This window comes from Besnoitia besnoiti, chromosome IV (assembly GCF_002563875.1).
Source record: "Besnoitia besnoiti strain Bb-Ger1 chromosome IV, whole genome shotgun sequence".
NCBI classification, from domain to species: domain Eukaryota; phylum Apicomplexa; class Conoidasida; order Eucoccidiorida; family Sarcocystidae; genus Besnoitia; species Besnoitia besnoiti.
In genome coordinates, this window is record NC_042359.1 from 2,856,954 (window position 1) to 2,867,708 (window position 10,755).

The window sequence follows — 10,755 nt, forward strand, 5'->3', positions numbered from 1 at the left end:
GCCACAGGTGGCCCTGAGACAGTGCGTCAATACCGGCTGCCCGATATGAGTAGTGCAACACAAGTGCTCCCGCCGACTGCGTCACTATACGGAACTCCCGCTTCGCTGGCAGTATCGGTAACCCTAAACTCTAAACCATAAGCGAACACACGCTGTACGCTAGTTCATCTTTTGTGGTTCTGCAGTGTTTCAATAATGGGGCCTTGTGAATAAAGACCGTAATCGGTCTCCACGTTGCTAGAGGAGAGACCTAGATTTCACCCGATCGGCCCATTGTCCGAGCATGTCTCTAGAGCGCTCAGTTCGTTCGTTCTTCATAGCGCGGCGCCTGTAGTGGGATGGTTGTCGGCCGGTCCTACTTGGGTGCGCTACCCTACGGCCGGAAGGCTCTGAGAACGAAAAGCTGTCGAGCGGAATGAGGCTCCCGATCTGGTATGCCCTCATGCAGTTCATAAGTTGCCCGACGGAGAAAGCCAAATAACAAACCAGACATCAGACGCTCGCTTCAGTTGACGCCGACCTACGATTACATAAGATTCATCGCAGCAAAACACTGAGACCGGCAGTACGCAGGCCTAATTGGAGGACAGCGTAGCATAACTGTAAATAGCTAGATGGTATAAAAAGCAGGACAGGAGCCTACGGCAAACGCGCGGAGCAGAAAGCGAGCCTGCATCCTCTGTGTCCGGTCAATGCTACATGTTGTGCACAGACGTACCTCAGAACAAGGAGCTGCGAGATTGCTTGATAGAAGAGCCTATTGGAGATTGTACCTAATGACATCGGGTGTGTGGAGAGAATAAAGCATAACCACGACAATAAACGGCTTGACGTTTAATGGGGGAAGGCGGAAAAAGTTGTTGAGTCTGGCTATGTCCCGCGCATGCTAGGCTGGCTCCTGAGGGGAGAACCACTTGCCGGATCGAGTGCGTTTGCGCCCGCAGCGTGAATGGCGAGGTGCCCGTTGGGCTGCGCCCCGGCACCTTAGTGAGTGCATGCTTGAAGTGCGTATCAATTGGCAGTAGGCACCACAACAGGAAACTGCCCGAAGTGTGAGTCAACTCGAGGGTAAACCAGCGAGCACCGCGATCTCTCTGGAGCTCAGTCACCCGCCCTGAAGAAAAGTGGCCGTGCCGCCAGATGCCGTATTCATAGTTAGCAAAACTGGTCGTTCTTCACTGACGACTCCCGCACCATCTGTGGCATGTGGAAAACTTACTCAAGCAGAGTCTGCGCTACCACGAATAGTTGTCAAGCAAAAGCTAAAAGGACGGGACTGCTGCGGCGATGAGTCGGCAACGACCACCAGGAAGCTCCAGTAGCCGTTGGAAAAAAGGCAACAGACGCCACACCTGCCTATGAAACAGGACGGAGAAGAGAGACATTTGCTTCCTGACGAAACGGTGCGTGCCTTCGAAACGCTTGAGACGGTGCGCGTTTGGCGGTCGCACTCAGCTGTTTATGCTCTAAATCGGTTTTCCCCCCACCGGGTGCTGTAGGAAATACTTCGGATTCTGTCGGGTGTTTTATTGCAGCAGCTCCAGTGCCTACAACGGTAGAACTACAGATCGGCGGTTACTCGGGCCAGCCGAGGGAGAGCCTGCACGCTGGCGTCTATCATTATAATCCGCTGTTCAGGAAACAGATAAGCGACTACGTGGCAAAAGCCCGCACCACGAATCGAGACCACGACACGTCTATTCATGCAGGCACGTCGGTGCCTCGAAAGTCAGCTTTCCGCTGGTCTCTCTGTAATAGCTCGAAACATGCGGGCGCGGACATGTACGTGTTGTGCAAGTCAGGTGCGTCTTCATACAACAAGCGATAAGTTCGGTGTGAGCTGAATCAGCGTGCCTTGTCAACCTCACTAGTACCCGTCCGGTACATTACCGCTACCTCAGCCGACGCAAAAAGAGCCGGGCGCCTGCCCTTCCGACTGATTGCGTCTCTTCCAAATTGTAACGGCAGGTGTTTCATCGCGATTTTGTGATTTAACGAATTCGAAAAAAAATATGACCATGTTCACATAAGTACCTAATTTGCCCGAATGCTTGATAACATCACAAGACTACCGACGAACAGCACGCTGAGAGAAAGGCCATCTCAGCTGCGATGTCAATGGCATTTGCATATACAAGTTACGTGATGAAATTGTGCCGCCGACTACACTAGCAAGTAAGTATCAGGATATTTGTTGTTGTATAGAACCGAACCGCCAGTAGCAGACGTCGTGCTGCTTTCGATGTTATTGACGTGTGTTCCTCTCGGTTACCCTCACAAAATGCGGGACGTTCAACGCATTCCCGACCGCTGGTAGCATTCGGCAATTCCAAATGACGACGTGAAAATCTCATTCTCGTTTGCGTGGCGTAGCACGACCCTCTCAGCTTCGCACGAAATGCTACAGCACAAAGCATGTGAGCCGAACACTGCTACCGTACAAATGTCGTGTGACTGCTAGATCCGAAGCGGCATCGCCATTGAGGCAGCGAACCTATGCAGCAGCCTGCAAGGATTGAGGTTGGACTAAGACGTTCAGGTTTGGTGTGTATCTTGGGCAGTGGTTATTTGCTTTTTTCCCACATAGGCTCAGTTCGAGAACACTCATGCAGTCATCGCTTGCCGGCACTATAAAGCGGCACTCAGGTCTGACCACATGGAAATGGCCGCCGAAATCCTCGGCGACGGGCCTGCCGATAAAAAACAAAAAATTATTCGTAGTTGTCGCTGGCAGAAACGACCGCGGTGTGTTGTTTCGCCGGCGGCTTGCACATGTAGCTGCAGGCATACTCCTCATCGTCCTTGTCGTTCTGTGTACATGTTAGAAGTCACTGGACAACCTAGCGAAAGTCTGCGTCATTCTCGGGTGAACCTGAGCGCGCTAGTGGCGGCACGCGCAGCCTAACCGCTTGCGACAACGTACCAACCCGTGGGCTGATACCGGCCTTTCTCTCTGGCACCACCAGGCGGAAGGTAAAATCTGTGCGGGCACTTTTTTTAGCCCAGCTACGCAAAAAGCAAAAAGGAACGACACGGAACGGGTAGATGCTTGGCAACTGCCGGAACGTGGCACAATAAACGCATAACGCGGCGCCTAGTTCTTTAAACACAACGCCAACGCTGCACTCTGGAAGTTAGTTCCGCGTCAACAAGCTTCGAGTTTTTGGGAAAAAGAAACGTGGTTATCACTTCAGTACTGTCGACACGTGACACGACCGTATTCCACAGCTTGGGGTGGGGGAATTGTCGTTGCAGGCGAGGCAACCCGGGTCGCGCAAGGCGTCGGTTATTATTTAGATGATTACGCTTTGACTGTTTTGTGCGTCCTTGTCATGAGTAGCTGCGCATACCCGGAGACGCTGTTTTTGAAGGAAACCCGTTTCACTCATGTCATCTCCACTTCACAAATACAGGTAAGCACCGCCGCGTTGCGCTCACAAGATTAGAACCTTATAGCACAGGTGTGCTGTATCACCTTTGGCGGCGTCGCCTGATTTAGCTGCGCTGAGGTCGGTACAGCAATCGCTTCAAAGACTCCTGTACCTTCAAAAACCGGCCGACGTTTATATTCTCTAACCACGAAATCACACAATTTGAATTCAGCTTTCCCAGCGACACCTAAATTGTAGTCGCCTGCGGACGTCAGTTGCGGTCGTCTAGGGTGCCAAAACAGAAAGAGGTAGTGCCCCTGCTACCCTCTGGCTACTAGCGGTGGCGGTCTGCCAACCCCTGATCGATGGAGCCAATTTCTGAATTCGGCACTATATTTGTTCTGTACGATAAGCTGATCTGAGTGGATCGGCATTACTCAGGTCTTGCTGGTAGCCTTTGGAAGACCCACATTCCGAGGAACATCCATGTCACGCTCTTGGTAAGACCGAAAGCCGCTTGGCGCTCATTCTCAAAAAGTCCTCTGTGTGTCGCCCGTTTACCCCCAACACGACTAGTGTGATGGGCGGGCAGGCAGCGAAAGACCGGGCAGTGCTGAAATCTCCAGATTTCGCGTCTTGTAAAACATTGAGCCATGGGAGAGGCCGTAACATGCCCGCGTCTTGGGGATGCAGACTATGTCTTGTAGAGCAACAAAACGTGGACGCCTCCAGTGTGGCTTGTTCAGAAGTGCGGCTTTTTGCTTTTCAAATGCCAGAGTCCAAAGACAATGAGCTTTTAGCCAATAGCGACACTTTCGTTGACTCGCTTACCACTCTAGCCACCTTTTATGCTGTCAGCCCAAGGCTTGTCGTCGCGGTGAACCTGGGTCACTTTGACATCCTCGCGCGGGATTCACTCGAGAGGACCTCTTTTCCTTCCACCAGCTTTCTCGCAGTGAGCCACAGGCGTATTGCTCTCAGCAGATCCTAGCGTAATACACAATATGTTTCGGACACTGGTGGACGTCGACACATGCACGGAACGTAAACGAGCACCGTGGCATGTAGTTCTTTTTTTCAACGCTGAATGTCTCACACGTCAGTCTGCAAACCGTGCCGTCAAGCACCTACACATCGTAATGTGTCAACTGGCATACTCTATTATACCGAAAACACAAGGCCGAACCGGCTCCCAGGCCACCCGCGTGCTTTGCCCCGCTCCAATCGATAGCCCGGGCTTGTTCAATCCGGGACTGACCTTGTGGGGTGTAAACCAGTGCTTTTGATACGCGCCGTGGAGACATCGACATGCACGCACAGGAAAAACATGGCGCTCGCATCTGGCCAATCCGATACGCTGGATTCAACGAGGAGCCCGCAGTTCGCCTCTTAAGAGGAGGTGCTTTGAACTAACACGCTAGTCACGACCGACAGCCCGCCGTTTTCCGTGGCTCGCCAACAGACATCTCGCTTTTCCAATCGACATAGTGTCCCACTGCTCGGGTCTTGAAAAATACTCATTTCCGAGCCAGAAAAAACGTCATAGCGCTACAGCCGCATCCCGCTAGAAGCGCATTTGCGAGGTTGGCTTTGAGGGCAGACACCCCCGTGCAGTTTGTGGGCAGCTTCCGCTGCTTGCTACGTTACTTCATAGGTCTCTGTCCAGCGTGCTCGATACTTCAGACGCCGGCTGTACAACGTAACGCGCCCAGCAATGCAACAAAAGCCACCTCGGCACTTTTGCACAACGCCGATCTAAGTAAAACGTTCCGCATACTGAAACCTATGCGTAGGACAACTGGTCAGCGAGTCGACAGAGGGCAGGTAGCGGTCAGTCCACCGTGGGCGTAGAATGTGACAGCAAGGCTCGGGCGTACGCGTGATAACGTCAGCGTCATCGGAGAAACACTGCTTGCGAAAAACGCTTTCTCTCATCTTGATTTCGCCTTCAGCTCTCTATATGTCCGATGTATAATGTCGACACTAGTCGGCGGCGCGGTGGGTTCCCTAGGCGTTGCCCGACTAGCCGACAGTGCATCAAGGAACACCGAAACGATTCTTGAACACCGAAGCGAAAACCGGGGCTCTATAGGAATGAACGCGGCAGCTACGCCACGACTCATTGGTGTAAGAGACTGACGCCACGAAGCAGCCTCGCATCATCGAAGCCATTGGACCTAAGAAGGCCCAGAGCAGAGCGTTACCCCGTAGATAGTGATCGTCCAGAGTTTGAAACGCGTGGTGCCGGATTGGTTTGCGCGACGCGGCAGCTCGACGAATTGTGCGTGGTATCCCCGTCTGCCAACGATATGTAGAGACTAAAAGAAAAAGGGATGCATAGCACAACAAGCTCGTTCCACTACCCGACTTTGATGAGACGTTCCAAGGCACGGTGCTAACTGTAAAATACTTGCAGCTGGTACGGCGTGGGGCGTTGGGTTAGAGGTGGACTTTGCACGGCCCACCCCCCGTGTGACAAAAGAATACATACATTACATACACAGTGTTTTACATCGGCACACCCTCTATGCCCGGAGCTTGACAACGCGACCGCGAGGTAATGTCGTAGCCTGCAGCTCAGCGTGGCGACAGCGAAGAGCGCCAATTGTTCCGTCAGGTGTTGTACTCGAGGTGTGTGGTGCAAATCCCGGCACTCCATGGATCCAACATGCAATGCTTCTTGTGACCAATAGGCGTCTTGAAGATTTTCTATTTTTGAACTCCTAGTTAAGGTGGTAGAAGCAGAGGGGGATATTAGGATACAATACCTTTGCTTGTTCTGTGACGCTCTGTACTGTTGACTCCAGCTGTGTTTTGAATTTGGTACCTATGTTGTTTGAGCAGTCCTTACGGGGTTGTCCGGTTTTTGCCGCATAGCGAAATATAGAGCCCGGCCTGGGACGTGACTGTCAGTGGCACATGAATTGCAACACCCGGCGGCTTGAGAGTTCCGGTGGCAGCACGTGAGGATGACGAGGGGGAGGCATGGCACACGATGTTCGGCCGCTTGCCGCCATGGGTTGATGCGAGTGGCACCACGTCGTGGTTCTTCTGTCACATGACGGGGGTGCGCGTTTCCACTCAAATCGATGACGAAAAGACGCCGACCGTAGTGCATGGGCATCCACGTCGCACTCGACAGTTCATAGGAGAGTTGGAGAGGTGGTATGCGACAGAGCCTGTTCAGGACTACGTCAAGCGTCAGAAATGGTGGCGCGTTTTTCCCCACAGAAATCTTTTTTTTGCCATGCAGGGGAAGTGACACTGACTACCGCAGTGGATCTACCGCGCGCTCCTCCAACTACCACACACGCGCAGCCGGGAATTCACGGGTTCTCAAGGACCCGCAGATGCACAGAGCAACACCCACCGGTCTGCAGGTTGATGGAGGGGTCGAGCGACGGACGACTTCTGGGACGCGGCAGTGCCTCGCGATTTCGATTGATACTTGACTGCAGGAGCTTTCAACGCGTGCCTCAGCCATGCAGCAGGGACAAATGCTCCCCATCATTTGCATTTCCTGCAGTCTTTCATTATAGCTGCGTCCCACCGCTGAAATCCTCCCCCCTTGACCCGAATCAGCCGTCTGCTGATGCTCTTGGCCGTCACATCCCTGACACCAACCTCTTGTAGGCTTGAGGAACCGGGAAGCAGGATAAGGCCAGCTCCATTGCGGTCCACTGAGGGCCGGATGCTGACGAATAAAAAAAAGAAAAAGCGCCAACTCTAGCGCCAGACCTCGGGCCCGAGTTGCGGCGGCTACGGGTGCGTGACAGGACGCGGATCGAGAGTTTGCCGTGTATGATGACGGCGTTTGTCCGCCGGCAGCTCACTGCGCTCCCTAAATCTCTGAGGCGCTGCGCATCACCAGGCGGGATTGTGGCGTACCGGTTTCCCACAACTGAATCACCAAGCCCCAAGAGAGTCCCCGAGCACCCCACCTGACGTGGCTTGCGCAAACTCTTTTGCTAGATTCGTAGCAACTCGAGTATGCTGCGCTGAGCGCCCCTCGTATGGCGCTCTAACTACTGCTTGAAAGAGGGCTACTTTCATCATAGTCCCGGAGTCGTACAGAGCGTGCGGGCCGCGGCGCTACGTGCGGCGCAGCGTATCCACAGCCTCAGTGCCATAGAAACAATGGGGGAGACCTGTCAGGCGGCAGGCGCTGTGCGGAGAACATGGGAGACTGAAGCAGCAGAAGAGAGGCGGCAGGTGGCTTGCCGCCACCACCCATTCTTACACAACAGCTGGTGAAAGCTTCCTCTCTGAGAGCATCCACAAATGCAAAGTGAAATACGTGAACGGTGAGGCTGATAGGGCATGTCAAGAGGATGTTCATGGATTGTGCTGGTTGCTCCGGCGGGGGCAGGTCAAGCCTGTCATGTCAGTTCCGGGAGCGGCGGATCCCATGTTGCTCGGCAGGGACGTCGACGAACTCGTGGTAGTCGACTGAGCATTCTCCTCTCTTTTGGAGCAGCCGACGACAGGTACCGACGGGGGAGCTCTGGCTGAGAGGAGTAGTGTTTCTGGACAAATTAGTGTACTTGCCATAGCACCAAAGGCGAACAGCCGGTGGTGGTCCGGTGATCAATAGAGTCTCAGAGATTATGTGACTTGTATTGTTGACGGACCACGGATATAACAAGCAATCCTCTGTGCTGCTCATCAACAGCGTGATGATGATTGTGGAGGACTTCCAGTAATAAGGTATTTCTATCGCGGCCGAGTGGTTTATACATATCCGCACGGGTTTGAACGCCTCGCCTTGTGGTGTGGTGGAAAGCCTCCGAGAAGGGCAACCGCTGTTAACACGGAACGAGCCAGGTATCTGGTGCAAGAAGGATCAGTCGGTATTGCGGGTCCTCATGGTGCAAATGCAGAATAAAACACTCCCACTGTGATTAAGAGCAGCATAAGCTATTCTTTTGTAAGCTGGCTGTCGTCAGGTGCACTGGCTTCTTGCGAAACCCACCGCATGACGACGACGTCGACTATAGCGATGTGACGCACCGCCAGGGGGTTTACTGTCACGGGCGTCCAAAATAGGAGCCGATGCTGGTGAACATTGCTGGCTTCAGTTAATAGTCGAAGGCAGTGTGCCTCGCCCAGCGTCTGCGGCCTTTTTTTTTCACAGCCAGAGATGCATCATGTATGTTTTTTGGCTGATGACTGCCAGTCTCGGCGACATGCTCGAGAGAGGGATGGGCCCTATTTTAATAGTGCCCGCATCACACGCTGCGACCAACGTAAGAGGCAGTATCAATATCAGCCCGATGTTGGCTTAGCGAAAGTTGTTCCTCGCCATAATTCTGAGAGCTTTGCCGATTGTGAAGCACACTCCCATTTTGGGCAAGCATGGTGCCGCGGCGGAACTGTCGGCGAGGAAGGCAGGGTTTCTCTTTCATCGACTCAATAAAGTAGCTCTAGTTTGAACGCTACGCAAAGATGCTTTTACCGTCGTTCTGGGTGGTCGGCTTAAAACGCGGGCAACGATTGCACTGCATAGGACCAACGTTGGCTATCAATATACTCGACAGACAAAATGCGGTGGGTGCGGCATACTATTTTGGCGAGCTTGGCCTTCGGCACCGCGACACACCGCCTAAACTCATTGGTCCTTTCAGAGTTGTCAGACTGTCTTATGCGAATTGTTTTAATTTAAATAATAGCAATCCAATGAATGTGAAGATGGCTTTATCCGGTTTAACACAAGCGTCAAGCATGGTGCCTAGCAGAGGACCCTTCCTCGGGTACCGGCGCAGTCCGGGCACAGCGAAACATGAATAGTCATCAAAGCAGAGGGCAGCGACCGGGTAACATTCAGCTTGATTGACACATACACGGCCGTAGCACAGCCGGTCATCGCAACGGTAAGTTTCATGTCATACAGGCTACTTACTGCATACAACACAGGGACGTCACCGTGCTTCAACATGTGCTGGTCCTTAATTGTTTTGCGCCTTCTTGGAAAAACGCGTAACCTGCAAACGGTCGTGATCGTGTGTGCAGCTAGCCTCCTCTCTTCTGTGCCAGGCTCTACTTTGTCCTAAAGCAGGTCTGAGTATGTGTTTGCTAAGGACGCAGCCATAATCCCAGTACCTGCTAGGCTAGTAGTAGACGCGAGTCTAGTCAGTTGCAAAATTCGGAACTGATTCACCCTAGCTGAAATATATAGAATTTCTCCCGATTAGACACGTCTAATCCTGCCCGTGGGCTGCATTTTCGCTTACGCCCCGGGGCGATCGATCGACAACTGCCAGACCCTTTATCAGTTCACAGCCAGAATGGAAATTCATTCGACCTGAAAAAGGAGTACACATAGTATTCGAGGAAGAAAAGTAACGAAGCTGCTCGCGGATGTCGTTCCTCGCGGAAGGAGTCACAGCTGAAGCGAAGAGGACACCTTATCGATGCTCGTCGCGTCGGATAATAATCTACCACAGAGCCCGATGGGGATGCAATGACTTTGGAGGTGTGCGTGCGCATCAGAGGGTTGTGTCGAGGCTGATGAGTAGTGGTGCAAGCCCTAGGAGCCGTCAGTCTTTCTACGACCTGGCCCCCCAGAAGTTATAGCAGCCAGTACGTAGAGCCAGGGATTGGTCATCGGCGTGCCTCGCGGCGCGTCGCGGAGAGCCGGGGCCACCCGCATTGACCTGCCTTCCTAGAGAGACCGTGGCGACGGGCTCTATGAAAAAGGAATCGTTCCCTATCCCCATGCTGATTTGGATGACTTTCTGTGTAAGAGGAATTGCACATGCAGAGTCGAAGTTGGTGCCCCAAGCAGTTAGTTGGGCGGTAAGTAGATTCTGAGTCGTTCGTACAGTACAGTCCAGTTGTTCTCCGCCTGGCATAGAGGGTTGCTTCACCATAGACGTGCCACGATCCTCTTCTACACAGATGTGTGTGGCAGTAGTGAGATATCAGAGCGACCTTGTCTCACTCTGGGACGCTGTACGGCTCTGGTGTGATGCAGGGTCGCTAGACGACAGCGACATCGTAGAGAACTGATGCTTGCGTGTGACGCTAGATATGCTGTCCTTCAGAAGAGGCATTGGGGCAATAGGTTGTCGGATGGTGGACTTAAGTGTCTTGGGGGGAATCCGGCAAAGCACGGCGTGTTCCAACATCGCCACGGCCGACGGACGCGCATCTGGTAGTACGGCGGGTGGAATGCCTTAAGCATGCCGAAGCATTGTAGTGAACCATTAACGTCTTCAAGCCATTGCTTGCTGGAGTTGGTGCAACAAAGAAGAGGGACAATATCTTTACTGTACGACAGCCAAGTTGACATAACGGTGGTGCGCAGTAACGGAAATGCATGCAGATTTTCGCACACACCAGCTGCCACACGCGGCATGCAACGGCTTTCGATGTTCGCTCGAAA